This window comes from Chiloscyllium plagiosum, chromosome 33 (assembly GCF_004010195.1).
Source record: "Chiloscyllium plagiosum isolate BGI_BamShark_2017 chromosome 33, ASM401019v2, whole genome shotgun sequence".
Classification (NCBI taxonomy): domain Eukaryota; kingdom Metazoa; phylum Chordata; class Chondrichthyes; order Orectolobiformes; family Hemiscylliidae; genus Chiloscyllium; species Chiloscyllium plagiosum.
In genome coordinates this window covers 2,691,303-2,706,245 of record NC_057742.1, presented here as the reverse complement: position 1 = coordinate 2,706,245, position 14,943 = coordinate 2,691,303, and the positions used below count along the sequence as shown (strand labels likewise).

General features: G+C 44.4%; 1 long non-coding RNA gene across 2 annotated transcripts; it reads right to left on the bottom strand.

Moving 5' to 3' along the window:
* Positions 1-166: 166 nt before the first annotated feature.
* On the bottom strand, positions 167-12,165 carry LOC122539661. 2 transcript variants are annotated; one of them, XR_006309139.1, is made up of 4 exons: positions 11,882-12,165; positions 5,748-6,314; positions 2,785-2,944; positions 167-725 (listed from the first exon to the last, which is right to left on the bottom strand). It is a non-coding gene; the product is annotated as an uncharacterized LOC122539661 (long non-coding RNA). The 2 variants fall into 2 exon arrangements; XR_006309138.1 differs by lacking the exon at positions 11,882-12,165 and having other exon boundaries at positions 5,748-6,414.
* Between the last annotated feature and the right edge of the window lie 2,778 nt (positions 12,166-14,943).

Genomic DNA, 14,943 nt, shown 5'->3' with positions numbered 1-14,943 from the left:
TGATTCTTCTTCAGAACCTCTGTTTAGTTCAGAACATGGTTCTGAAGAAAAGTCACACTGGACTTGAACATTAACTCAGTTTATCCCTCAACAAATCCCATCAGACCTATCGAGTTCTCCAGCATCCCATGTGCTTGTTTACATTTTCCATTTCTGCTGTCACCTTTTGCTCTCTGCCCAAATGCTGTTGCTGAAATACTGCTCACAAATCATTTCCATTTCTGGCTTTTTTAAAACTGCAGGTGACTTTCATTCCCATACATGAAACTTCCAGAACAATTGGAATCAAGCTAGAGACACAAGTGAGTTTCAAAGCCTTCTTATAGTCTTGTCAATTTCAGTTCTGATTCTTATTAGTGGATGGTTTCATGGTGGCCGGTGGCCATCTTAAGGCAATATTTTGTTTCCTTTTTTTAAAGCATTTGGTCCAGGAAAGTTTCCAGGTATTAAAATCAAATGATGATAGTTGGTTACACTCTCATAGAAACTATCCAACTCCTTTTATCATCATAAAGATCTCATTCCAGTCATGCTCCAGCTTTCTGTTTAATGAAGAAACGACTCTCAGCCTGTGAATCTGGTCAGTTGTGAGATCCATGGGTCTGAACAATTTATGATGCCACTGCTGCTGAGCAGCTGTACAATCTTCACCATCTCTGCTCCCTCAGCAGGAATTGGTGTCTGGATATGATGCTTCCATTACAATTTCCGCAGAGATTAATAACCTAAAAAAAATTGAAATCTAATTGACAAATTGAATGATTTGCACACCAAATTTCTACAGTAACAAACTGAAAGAAATGTTGGCTAAACAGTATTTTGCAGGCAATGTAAATGCTAAAGGACAGTAGAACTCCATTGTTAGTGCTGAGAATCAACCCCCCTGGTTCTACTTTACACTGTCCTGTACGTAGACACTTTTTTCTATCCTGGGACCAGACCAAAGTATTACTTATCTCCCAGAGACTTCCTTCCTCTCTCTTCCTTTCCCAACTGGTTACATTCTAATGCCCAAATTGTCTTTTATTGGGGCCAGTTACCCTGAGATTCTTTGCTGGAGAACATAGAACTGTACAGCACAGGAATAGGCCATTCGGCCCATCATGATGCCATTCTGAAACAATTCCATCCAGCCAAGGCTAAACAAACCTCTCGATCTTGTTTGCATTCTCATAAACTCAAGTTCTTACATTTCACCATGAGCTCTCCCTGTGTGTTGTGAGTTGCTGCCTTTCTGATGATTCTGGATTCTGGCAGACTAACACTGTCTGTGAGGTTCAGAAATATTTTAACAAAACACAGTAAACTGAATCACACTTGCCTGATGTTCAAGTAGAGATATTATTGAATTATCCTGTAAACTTCCCAACTTCAATCTATCTTAAAATCAAACAGACAGTTCAAAGTGTAACCATTTGCAAAACCTGAAAATCTTAGCACTTCCCTGGGACAGTGGGGACTACCAGGCTATCCACGTTCAGCACAGATGCTTTAGTCATTGCTTGAATTTGGGAGTACATTACACCAGGGAAATTGCCCGTGTTCCCCTTTTAATCTGTAACACCCAAAGCACCTAGGCTTATAGCTGAATAGAATGCAGAACTGATCACATGACCCCCTACATCCTTCATTTTACCCTAAGTTAAAAAGACAGTCTCAAAGCATCACAGCCTTTTAAAACATTGCACTTGTGACACTCCAACCTAGAAAAGTAGGTAGGAAATAATAACTAAATCATCTCATCTTTCAAATTCATGAGCTGTGCTTTGTAGTGTGTGGTGTAGTTGTGATGTGTAGTTCCATGATTGGGCTATCTGTTACATTAAAAAGTGCTCAAGATCTCTATGTGATTCTTTCAAGAACATACTGACTCTGTCTGACTTAATTTCATATCTCAACAGAATCTGTGTGATGGAACAGATGGTCCCCTCGTGTTTCATTTAGATAGCATCCTTCGCAACTTTGGGATGTCCTAAATCACTTCAAAGCCAATTGACTGATTTTTAAGTGGAATCACCGTTAATAAATTCAAGTGTCAACCAACTGGGAAAATCTACAAACAGTGATTTAATGGGCGGCACGGTGGCACAGTGGTTAGCACTGCTGCCTCGCAGCGCCAGAGACCCGGGTTCAATTCCCGCCTCAGGCGACTGACTGTGTGGAGTTTGCACATTCTCCCCGTGTCTGCGTGGGTTTCCTCCGGGTGCTCCGGTTTCCTCCCACAGTCCATGAATTGGCCATGTTAAATTGTCCGTAGTGTTAGGTAAGGGGTAAATGTAGGGGTATGGGTGGTTTGCGCTTCGGCGGGTCGATGTGGACTTGTTGGGCCGAAGGGCCTGTTTCCACACTGTAAAGTAATCTAATCTAATCTAATCTAATCTGATTAGATAAATGCACAGTTAATCCAGTTTGTTTGTGGGAAAGGTATTGGTCAGGGCACCCTCTCTAATAAGGCCATGATATCTGTTTTTCTGCTCTCTTGGGAGGACAGATTGGTTTAGCAGCACTCCATTAGTACCTGGAGCTGGCTGCACAGCTCTCTAGATTACTCATGACAAGGCAAAAGTGCTACAGACTCACATTTGTCCATGTGGAACAAGGTGAGGTCTTGTCAGCTCTTCACTGCTCCACTGTTGAAAGGGATAATGTCTGATCAATGTATTCCTACTCTGGTCTTTATGATTGCAATAATTGACTCTTCCCTTGCATTCACACCTTTAAGATAACGGTAAAACACAATGAGGCCATGAAAGGCCGGAACAGTATTTCATTCCTAAGTCTTACCCGAGTGCAATCTTGGCTGACTATTATTGAGGTAAGTGGGGGCTTAGTAACAGTCACAGGGCTTAGTTGAGTTGGCTTCACCTCGAGTGTTTGAAAGAGGTGGGTTTCTCCAAGCAGGTTTGAGTGTTCTGGATCGGAGCAATTGTTGTAACTGTGTCTCCTGGATAAAAGGGGCATTGCATTTACAATTCAGGTCCTTGATTAGTATTCATGAGAATTCTTCACCAAGCCCAGGGACTAGCAGCTCCCAGTTTATAAAATAAAAGCTCCCATTATCATCCGATTGCTGTACACCCCAGTGTTTTTATTTGTATGAAAGAGAGCCCAGTAAACCTAACAACCCTCCCGTCATTCACGAGCAACAGAAAAGGTTTACGTAACACCTTTCTAAAGGGGTGGGGTTGTTGGCAGAGAGTTGGAAATATGGGGAAAACTGTTCAACTGTGAGAATAACAACCTCTCCCATCAGTGCTGTCTCCTAGAATCTCCAGGAATTAAAGATGAATCCTCTGCTGTAAAAACAAAATCCCAGAAAAAGAGAGTCCTACACATTCACTGCAATTGTATTTTCTTATAATTTTCTTCAGGTGCTTTTGCTTATTTGTAAAAAGAATACAGTTGGTTCTGATATTAACGTGATTGTCCTGTTCTTGTGCAATCTCGCATTATAAGAAAATTGTGCAAGAGCCACACTATTTAAACTACTGGGGCCAGAATGGTGTTATAGCCAATACAGGTAAGGGAAAGGTGGGGTTCTATAAATAACAGTCTAAATTCTTCAATCGCGTTTAAGCCAATTCACATTGAAGAAACACACGTTATAGCAGAACGATCTTACTGGAAATGTGAGGGAAAGGTTTGTTCAACAAGACAGAGTGGTTACAGTCAATATATCAGTCAATGAAACCTTCAGGAAAATATTCCGGAGGAGTTAGCAACCCTGGAACAGACTGAGCTGCCCGTTACTCCCATTGCCATTGGTTACTGTTGCACATTCTTAATAAGGATGGAGAGAGCTCCATGCTACTTTCACCCCACCCCCACCCTCCTCTAGCTTATCTCTCCACGCTTCAGGCTCTCTGCCTTTATTCCTGATGAAGGGCTTTTGCCCGAAATGTCGATTTTGCTGCTCCTCGGATGCTGCCTGAACTGCTGTGCTCTTCCAGCACCACTGATCCAAAATGCTGTAGTTTAATGCCAATACAATTTGAGGTGTCCCATTAATTCAGGTTCCATACAATTAATATTAATGAATTAAACAGCACAGAAAGACAAACTGTCCAACTCTGGCTCTTCCCCATCCTCCTTCCCTCTGAATCCTTCCATTCCCATTAGAATGGAAGGACACTGGGGAGACACAACATCTCCCCAGTCCTCAGAGCTGGACTTGAGTGGTGAAGAAGGTGCTGAACACAGAGAGCTTTCATAGAAATGTACGTACATTCCAAACAGGGAGCTGGGAGCCAGGCTCTACATATGGTTTATTCTCCCAAACTGGATCTCCTTCTAGCCGAGAACAACTCCTGAATTGGGGATCGAGGGATCCTTGTCCCTCCCAACACTGAATGAATATTGATGTGATTTGCATTGTTGGAGCATTCAGATCAAACAAGTCCCTGTTAGCTCCCTCACATGGATATACCCAATTCCATTTGCTGGTTCAAAGATGAGTCAAGGGAGCACCTCTCAGTGTCCAGGCCAATATCATCACCAGAAACACGGGTTATTTGAGTATTCTCACATTGCTGTTTGTGGAATCTTTCTGTGCACTCATTTGCTGCTTCATTTCCTTAACACAGCCTCAACCTGGCTCTTCAAAAAGCACCTCATTGGTTGCAAAACACTTTGGGTTTCCCCTGGGGACGGGAAAGACACTATATAAATACAGATCTTTACTCCCTTCACAGACAATCAATGCGTGAAGATTACAAGTGATACTTCTGACTTCAAACAGAGTGCCGGGAGTGAGTTACAGCCTGGAATTGAACTGAGGGGTTTCGGGGGTTTTATACATAGAATAACAAATGCTCAGGGTCAGTTACTGCCCAGAATCTAACCGAGGATTTCAGATAGAACAACATAGAACAATAGACACTCAGGAGTGAGTTACAGACTGGATTCTAATCATGGGAGATATCCGGGAGTGAACTGTAAGATGGAATTTAATTATGGGTTTCAAAGGATTTTTATACTTAGATTAATAGATACCAGGAGCAAGCAACTTGAAGCTCATTGATTCCAGGATTACTGGAGGGCTGAAACACTCTTAAACTGAAACAGCATTCAGAAACCCTCACATATTTCTCCCCTCCAGAGAGTTGGTCAGCCAGTGGGGGACTGCTCTACACCCAGGATCAGACTTGGCTGGCATCCTGCCCACAACTGGATTGCCAAGTGGAACTGACCTGTGAGTGTGACCAGGGAATTGTAAAAATACACCTCTGCTTCACCAGAACACCAGGTAATAACTGAACAGCGGGGTTCCCTCGACTGCTCGCTTCCTTCTCTGTCTATACAGATTCTATTTCTCCCAGTCCCCTCAATCAGTCCTTGTGGTAGCGAGGAGAAAGTGAGGACTGCAGATGCTGGAGATCAGAGTGGAGAGTGTGGGGCTGGAAAAGCACAGCCGGTCAGGCAGCATCCGAGGAGCAGGAGAATCAACATTTCAGGCATAAGCCTTTCATCAGGAATCTAGTGGGAGCGAATTTGCCAACTCTCTGGTTGAAGAAATCTCTTGAAGTGAAGGGGGTCAAGGAACATGGGGAGAACACTTGAGTATAGCATTAAGATAGTGGATCAACCAGATTGTATTAAAGGGCAGAGCAGGGTCAATGGGCTGAATGGCCTTCTCTTATTTTTGGTGCTACCCCAGATCACTGTATGAAGGAATTTCTCTTTATTTCCCAATTGTTTTGCTGATCACCTTCACTTCATGCTCCCCTGGTTATCGACCCTCTTCATACCTGAAATAGTTTCTCCCTTGTTACTCCAACCTCAGAATGTGCATCATTTCCAGTCACATTCCTCTTGGAGCTGTATCCCGGGAGCGTTGCCATCCTCCCAGTCTCTCATGTTACTGCGATGCCGAATCCCAGTGTTCAGTCTGCTCCATCTCCCCTGTACCCTCTCCTTCTGAGAATGCAGCAGTCAGAATTAGACACAAACCCTGCAGCTGGGGCCAAGCCAGAGATTTACAACTTCCTTGTTTTTGCGATCTCACTGCATTTACGTCTGAAACACCAGGATCTTGTACATATTTTTAAAAACAAACTAATTCTTGTGTACTGCCATTTCAAAGATTTGTGTCCATGCAACCTCAGATTTCTCTGCCAGTGCGTTGGGACATAGTTTCATAAAGACTGTGAATCGAGATTAGGGATGTCTTTATGGGAACCGAGGAATGTATAACGTGGAGATTGAGAAGTAAGGTTTCTGGGATTGGCGTTGAGGATAGGCTGCTGAATCTTCCTTCCAGGCAGGAGGTTCCCACGGTTTCACTTTCTGGAGATTTCAACAGGCTCTGAGCTGACCTTGTGTCCGATGTGGATTTACGAGTCAGAGAGAATGAGAGAGAGAAAAATCCAGCAAATCTTTACAAGAACTTTCTCCTTTTATTCTACACCTCCCCAATCCCAGCCTCACCCTGACAACTCACGAGCTCCGTCCAAACACATTTAACTGCAGAGCGAACTGTGGCCAGTGTTCACTCAAGTGTGAAAGAAAAGTTCCATATGGGAAAGGATTATTATGAAAATGAGCCCTGTTGTGACCCTGTGAGGGGGGAAGAGGGATTAAAGACAGGCCAGCTGTTTGGATCCTCCTCACCCGGGAGGGAGTTCCATGATTTGGGGCAAGCTGTTTGGAACCATAATGAGTTGGGGGGTCTTTGCCTGGAGATACACATCAAAGTGTGAACCACAGAAACACACAAAATAGGAGTAGGGGCAAGCCAGTCCCACCATTCAATATGATCATGGGCTGACCATCCAACGCAATACCTGCTCCCCATACCCTTTGATTCTTTTTTAACCCTAAGAACTATACCTAACTCCTTCTGGAAAACATTCAATGTTTTGTCCTCAGCCACTTTCTGAGGCAGTGAATTCCCCAGACTCCCCACTCCCCATTTCTCCTCAGCTCAGTCTGAACTGACCCATCCTACATCCTCAGAGTGTGTCCCCTGGTTCTGGATTCCCCCACCATCACGAACATTCTTTCTTCATTCACCCTGCCTAATCCTGTTCGAGTTGTATAGATCTCTGAGATCCCCCTTCTCTCACCTCAACTGGAGTGACGATGACCCAAAGTGATCCCAGGAATCAGTCTGGGAAAGCTTTGCTGCGCCCCCTCCCTGACCAGAACTTGCTTGCTCTGATAAGGAAACCAAAACTGCCCACAATGTGCCGCTGTGCTCTCACTCTGGCCCTGTATAATTACCACAAAGCCCCTGACAGCACAGACATCAAGAACTCTTTCTGAGTCAGTGAGCAAATGGTAACTGAGGATTAATAAAATGTGAAATGCTGGACATTCTCTGGCAGAATCTGGAGAGAGATCAACAGAAACAAGGTGTCAGGTAAAGGATTTACCATCAGAACAGACTGTGTATAGAAATGGAAAAGGCTAACCAGCAAACAGTGGGTGCAACAAAAGCCTTGTGTTCAATAGGGAAATGATGGTAGTTGGAGGGCTAGCATGGGATAACAATGACCTTGAATGGGCTGAAAGGTCTTCTTCAGCTGATCTTGAACACTCCAGTTCCATCTGACTGCATGGCCTCCATCTGGCCTGCTTTTGGTTATTCAATACAATCATTCTCATCCTTGTAGACAGTAAAGAGGCTTTTGAATTTCCATTGGAAGTTCCTAGACCATCAGTAAATTGGCTTTTTATTTTGTCAGCCGCCTATGGTTTTCCCATTCGTAAACTAAGCAGCTCAAAGAAGATTAGATTCGATCCCTACAGTGTGGAAACAGGCCCTTCGGGCCAACCAGTCCACACCGACCCTCCGAAGAGTAACCCACCCAGACCTATTTCCCACTGACTACGGGCGATTTAGCATGGCCAATTCACCTAATTTGCACATCTTTGGACCGTGGGAGGAAACCGGAGCACCTGGGGGAAACCCACACAGACACGGTGAGAATGTGCAAACACCACACAGACAGTCACCCAAGGCTGGAATCGAACATGGGACACTGGTGCTGTGAGGCAGCTGTGCTAACCACTGCCGCCCCAGAATATGAACAGGAATCTTGTTTCAGTTAACTACAAACTGTAACTTCCAGGGTAAGTGTGGCTCTGTGGTTAACCCTTGTGCCTCTACATCAGAGAGCTGCCTGTTCAGGGCCCACTCTGGTAAACTGTTCAGCCCATTGAGCTGGGCTGGCACAGCTGGCTGGCAGGTACCAGGAAGGGAGCTGGTGCTGTCCTCCAAGTGAAATGTACTACCTCAGCTTGCCCTGTCCAGTGGGGATAAACCATTCCATGGCACTATGTCAAAAACAGAGCAGCTGAATTATATCACTTTTCTGGGCCACAGTTTCATGAGCACTGCCAGCCTCCAGTTTTCCGAATGGGGGTCAAAAAGTGTGGTGCTGGAAAAGCACAGCCAGTCAGGAGGCATCCAAGGAACAGGAGAGTCAATGTTTCGCACATAAGCTCTTCATCAGTCATTCCTGATGAAGGGCTTATGCTCAAAACATCGATTCTCCTGCTCCTCAGATGCAGTCTGACTGACTATGCTTTTCCAACACCACACTCCTTTCTCTGGATTGATAGGATAGTGAGAACACCACCAGGCCATCATCTCCCTAAGCCAATCCTTGTCCTTGGATGAGATGAGGTCCCTCAGGAGATTCTCAGTACTGAATGTGGGACAGGGGCTGAGGTTCAGGGTGTGTAACAAAACCAAAAACACCAGCTTTCAACATCACAGTCATTACCAGCAGCCACAAACAGGGACAGGAAGGACTAATATTATAATGAGATGATTATAATAATCGAGTCACCTAATTATGATAGCGAGATTACTGTAAGATGTGACGTGAATTTGTTTTGTCCTGTGGCTGATTACCAATCAATATGTCAATGAACACTAGCCAACTACCATCCCCCACACTGAGAGATCAGAGTTGTTGGCCCCAAGTTTAAAGAGTCTGATAAGATTGGTTTTCAGTTTTAAGGACAGTCCTGTCACTTGGGATCAATGAGTCAATTGTGACAATTGCATTTCATAGCCTCCTATATCATTCCTGACACAAAGGGGTTTCCCAGTGAGAATTCCTCTACCTAATGGGTTTTGAAGGAGGTGGAGGCTGTAGGGTGGGTCCCTCCACCTTTCAGCCAATTTGTCATGTACAGGGAGGTCTCTAATATACAAATGTCTGACTTACAAACACTTGTACTTACAATCATGATCCCATCTAAGGGTGTAACCTAAAAGATCTGACATATGAATTATGCGCGTACTTATTTACTCTTGTTCGGCATTGTGTTCCAACTTACGTACAAATCAATTTATGAACAGACTCCAGACCCATGCCAGATCACAACCCAGGAACTGTCTGGATGTGGAACATTTTTTGACCAAAGCAGTGTGGGACTTCCAGCTCACAAAAATGTCCACATGTAGCCATTGGGCAGCAACACGATTGGGATTGCCTCTGATGGGTCACATGGACAATCAACAGCCAGCTCTGTCTGCCTGGGGGCTTCGGAATAGGGAGGTGTGGACAGCTCCAAGTTAAAGCTCCTTTGATGGTGGAAGGGGTTTAACCTGGAGAGGAGGAAGGGAGGCTTTTGGCAGGACTGAGCAGGGAGGTGTGTCCCTGTCAGCTGGTCACCACTGGCTTGGTAGCCCTTGGCTCAGGAAGCTGCTTCTGATGGTTAGCCCTGGAGCTCAGTGACGATGCTGGTGTTTCTATCCTGGGTCCATTGGACTGTTTGAGTGAAGCCCAGCATAAGCTGGAGGAACAACACCTCATTTTCCACTGAGGTACATCACAGACTCATGACTCAACATTGAGTTCAACAGCTTCAGAGCACGAAGACTCTTCTCCATCTTAATGATATCTCCTTCTTGCTCCATGCACCCCACCCACCCCTCTGCCCCAACACCACCACCTCCACCAAATTGTCTGTTTCTTATTCTGGGCTCGCTGTTATATTTTCTACTATTCACACCCACCCACCATCAACATCCATTTTGCATCTCTATTACTCCTTTACAATCAGGCATGTGTGTGTGTATGTGTGTGTGTGATGATAGTTTATGGTATTATTACTAGACTATTAATCTCGAAACCCAGGTAATGTTCTGAGGACCAATTTTCCGAGCTCCTTTGAGTTCTGAAGAAGGGTCACTTGAGGCCTGAAACTCTTCCTCTCTCTCCACAGATGCTGCCAGACCTGCTGAGTTTCTCCAGTAATTTATGTTTTTGTTCTGAAGTCCTGGTTTCAAACACTGTTCTGTCAGATGGTGGAATTTGAATTCAATAAAAATCTGGAAAGAAGAGTCTATTGATGACCAGGGAACCATGGCAGATTTAAAGAAACATCCGGCTGGTTCACTCATGTCTTTGAGAGAAGGAACCTACTGTCCTTACCTGGTCTGGCTTCACGTGACTCCAGAACCACATCAATGTGGTTGTCTAATTCCTCCCTGGGCAATTAGCGTTGGGCAATAAATGCTGGCTCAGCCAGTTATGCCCACATCCTATTAATGAATTAAAAAACATTCGTACTCTCTTATCTTACCACCTGCTCCTCCCCTTCCTGCCTTTGTCAACAATATAAAAATATATTTTTTCAGTTCCTTGAAGTTCCATACTTGAATCTGGAAACATTAACTCTGCTTTCTCTCCACAAGTGCTGCTGGACCTGCTGAGTTTCTCCAGCACAGTGTGATTTTATCAGAATTGGGGCTTATTGTCTTACTTTTGCCCCACAGCCGCTCAGCTCTGGACAATAAGCTACATCACAGTCACTGGGTGTTCAGATACACGAGACCTGAGCAGGAACTAAACTCTGAACAGAAGCCAGTGCCTTCAGGAGCTGGCTGAGAGAGTGCAGCACATTCACATCATCTTCCATTTGGATCACACTGGGCAACAGAGGGAATGACCTCTCAGTCTGCAGGATGTTGATATCAACACTGGCTCTAGCTCTGGCCCTTGCACTGGCAGAGCCAGCACCGGTAGGAACACTGGCAGTAAAAGCAGCTCTGGCAGTGCCTCCAACACCAGCACAGGCACTGAACCCTGCACCAATACTGACTCCAGCATCAAGTGCTGGAGAAACTCAGCAAGTCTGGCACCATCTGTAGGGAGAAACAGAAACACTCAGAGGAACCCCATGCAGACAACCAGCAAACTCCACACAGACAGCCACCCAAGGCTGGAATCAAACCAGGTCCATGGTGCTGTGAGACAGCAGTGCTAACCACTGAGCCACTCTCTGAGAACAGAGCAACAGAGTTAACATTTCAGGCCCAGTGACCTTCTTCATAACATTAAGAGTCATTAGACTCAAAACGTTAACTCTGTTTCTCTCTCCACAAATGCTGCCAGACCTGCTGAGTTTCTGCAGCACTTCTTGCTTTTGTTTCAGATTTCCAGCATCTGCAGTTCTTTGTTTGGTTTTATTGGAACAGGTCAGCCTGGTTCTGGTGGCCTGTATCAGAACAAGAGGAGGTGTCAGAATGACAGACAGAGAGTGACAGAACAGAGACAGAGAAAGACAGAGACAGAAAGAAAGAGAAGCCTGATTTTCAGTGCCTTTGAGTGACAGTATGAAATGAGGCTGGGTAAAGCTCCAATCCTTTCGGCCTAACATTGCTCATTACCAGTTTGAAGATTAATTCTTTCGGAGCACTCTCACAGTCCCCTGCTCGGAATGTCGATCCTGCAGTGGAGTGATATTGCTGCAGATAAATTTAAAATGCATGTGTAATTGGATCCTGGAGCCTGTATTACAGAAGCTTAAAGATCAGCTGGGGACACTGTGTACAAATGACAGCTGTAGCACACACACAAAACACAGACAGTTTCATTAACATTCAGATGGAAGGTGCCTCAAATGGTTCACTGTTCTCTACCTGTCTGGGGACTGATGCCCGGAGTTTGTGTCTTTTTACTTTGATATTCAGTAATTATTTACAAGCACAAGAATCTGCTGCCAGTCACCATATATTCTGCAAATCACTGGGTTAGCTCGGCCCGCTCTGAAACCATGGAATTTGCTTTGTGCCTTTTCAATCAGAGTTCTGTTAATAGGGAGAGAAAAATACAGAGGCTAAAACAGTATCGTCTTTGTAATATTTAAAAACCGAATATATCAAACCATGCCTGTGGGTAAATTGCACAGACCAGAGGCGATGAACTGTGCAGAGAGTATTTGAGTTAGAGAGAGTGAACACACTCCCATCAAACTGAAGGGACATATTCTCAATATTTATCGTCCTCTCTGAAGCGTAGGTCAAGTGGTGCGCTGATTACAAAACGGCACAACCCAGTTTTAGACAGTGTTTAGTGGAAAGGAGAAATTCTCTCCCTTTCAAACCTTAATTTGTATCCACATTACATCTCTCTTTCTCCATTATAACAACCCCTTTGTCTTTTTGCATTGCAGTCTCTACACCATCTGCTCTCGCTCTGTCAAAAGTATGACAAGACACCTATTTTCCAACACCTTGTAGTCTCTGAAGCAGGATCACCGGACCTGAAACACTAACTCTGTTTCTCTCTCCGCACACCTGCTGAGTTTCTCCAGCACAATGTCATTATATCACAGAATTGGGCGTGTTGTCTTTTGCCCCACAGCCGCTCAGCTCTGGACAATAAGCTACATCACAGTCACTGGGTGTTCAGATACACGAGACCTGAGCAGGAACTAAACTCTGAACAGAAGCCAGTGCCTTCAGGAGCTGGCTGAGAGAGTGCAGCACATTCACATCATCTTCCATTTGGATCACACTGGGCAACAGAGGGAATGACCTCTCAGTCTGCAGGATGTTGACATCAACACTGGCTCTAGCTCTGGCCCTTGCACTGGCAGAGCCAGCACTGGTAGGAACACTGGCAGTAAAAGCAGCTCTGGCAGTGCCTCCAACACCAGCACAGGCACTGAACCCTGCACCAATACTGACTCCAGCATCAAGTGCTGGAGAAACTCAGCAAGTCTGGCACCATCTGTAGGGAGAAACAGAAACACTCAGAGGAACCCCATGCAGACAACCAGCAAACTCCACACAGACAGCCACCCAAGGCTGGAATCAAACCAGGTCCATGGTGCTGTGCGGCAGCAGTGCTAACCACTGAGCCATTCTCTGTGGAGGCAACAACTGTGTTAACATTTCAGGCCCAGTGACCTTCTTCAGAACATTAAGGGTCATTAGACTCAAAACGTTAACTCTGTTTCTTTCTCCACAGATGCTGCTAGACCTGTTAAGTTTCTCCAGCAATTTCTGTTTTTGTTTCAGATTTCCAGCATTTACAGTTCTTTGCTTTATTTTACTGGCACAGGTCAGCCTGGTTCTGGTGGCCTGAATCAGAACAAGACAGAGAGAGAGAGATATGCGGAAATGGACTAATTTTCTCTGGCTTTGAACAATAGTTGGAAACTATGGTCTCAAGGATCCCGACCTCTATGGCCAGCTAAAAGGAGTATTCACAATTTATTAAAGTATGGGTATTGTGTAATTTCATTAAAGATATTAACAGATTGAGGGACGGGAGCTGCTGCAGTATTGTGCTGCTTGTGTAACATGATCCATACGCAGAGTTCAAATCCTACCACTGAGAATTTGAAGTCAGTTTTTTAACATCATGAATTAAATTGTTGTAGTGACCATGAAACTGTCAGATTTTTGCAGAAACCCAAATGTACACCTTAAGGGAACAAAGCTCTCAGTCTTTATCCAGTCTGGACCACAAGCGATCCCAAACATGTGACTAAGATTGCAGTGGGTCAAGAACAAACCTCCGGACTAAATCCGAAGGCAATTAGTGATGGGCCTAAAGGAGCACACAACCTGAGGATAAATAAACAAAATTCTTCAGTTTGGGAAATAGCGATGGTGGGTGGTGAACACAGAAAATCATTGACAGAAAGTGGGAGACAGCTGAAGAGGTTAAGAAGCAGAGATACTAAACATGTTAAAGCTGCTTGACTCAGTCCTGTCACAGAGATGTTAAAGCTGCTCCTCCTTAGGATCAGGCCAAAGCAGTTTCAAAGTGAGTAAGTACTACAGAGAGAGAGACAGAGACAGAGAGAGAGAGACAGAGAGAGAGAGAGAGAGAGACAGAGAGAAAGAGAGAAAGAGAAAAGTAATGTAGCCAGCCTGGAGAAGCTGGGCCCAGTTTGAATAACCATCAACTCAATTCCAGTGAAAGATCCATGAAGAAAAATGATTTATTGCTTGTTGCAGAGGTTTGTCGGGTAGTTATTGTTTGTAGTCAACTTTCAATACTTTAGTACATTCATTTGGCAAAAACCACTGAAGCATATTCAGGTTCTGCATTTTTTTAACACCTTTATTCAAAACATGGTGGCTGTAAAATGTTTTCCAATTGTTGGGGTACCTGTATCTCAAGCAGAAGTTTGAATTTTCCTACTTGTAATGATCTGGTGTCCTCGCAGATTAGAAAATAAGCAGCCTCCACATACTTTGTATAATTTCACAATATGCTGTGTTGCAAAATATCAAGTTGATTTCCAAAAAAATGTCAGTAATCAAGAATGTCACAGAAGTCCTTTAAGAACATTGTCTGGTAGAAGACAGCCATCTATCTGCGGAATTGAGGGAACATTGATGACAGAGCACAACATGTTCTGCAATATCAAATAAGATCAGTAATAACATGTTGAGTTTTTTACAGAAGAAGGAAAACAGAGAAAACAAGCAAGAAGCAGAAGAATGAGGGGGAGAGAGAGATCGAGAAACAAAGAGAGAAAGGGAGAAAGGTGAAGAGAGACAGATAGAGAGAGAGACTGAGAGATTCAGAAAGAGCGAGAGATTGTTTTTGATAACAGCGGATAGTGACAGGGTAGCAGCTGTTGTTTTCAGTGAAATTGGAACCGAGGGAGTTGTGATCCATTTGAATGTGTGAATTCCCTCCGCTGACTGTGGGGACAATCAGTAACACAAGGTTTTAATCA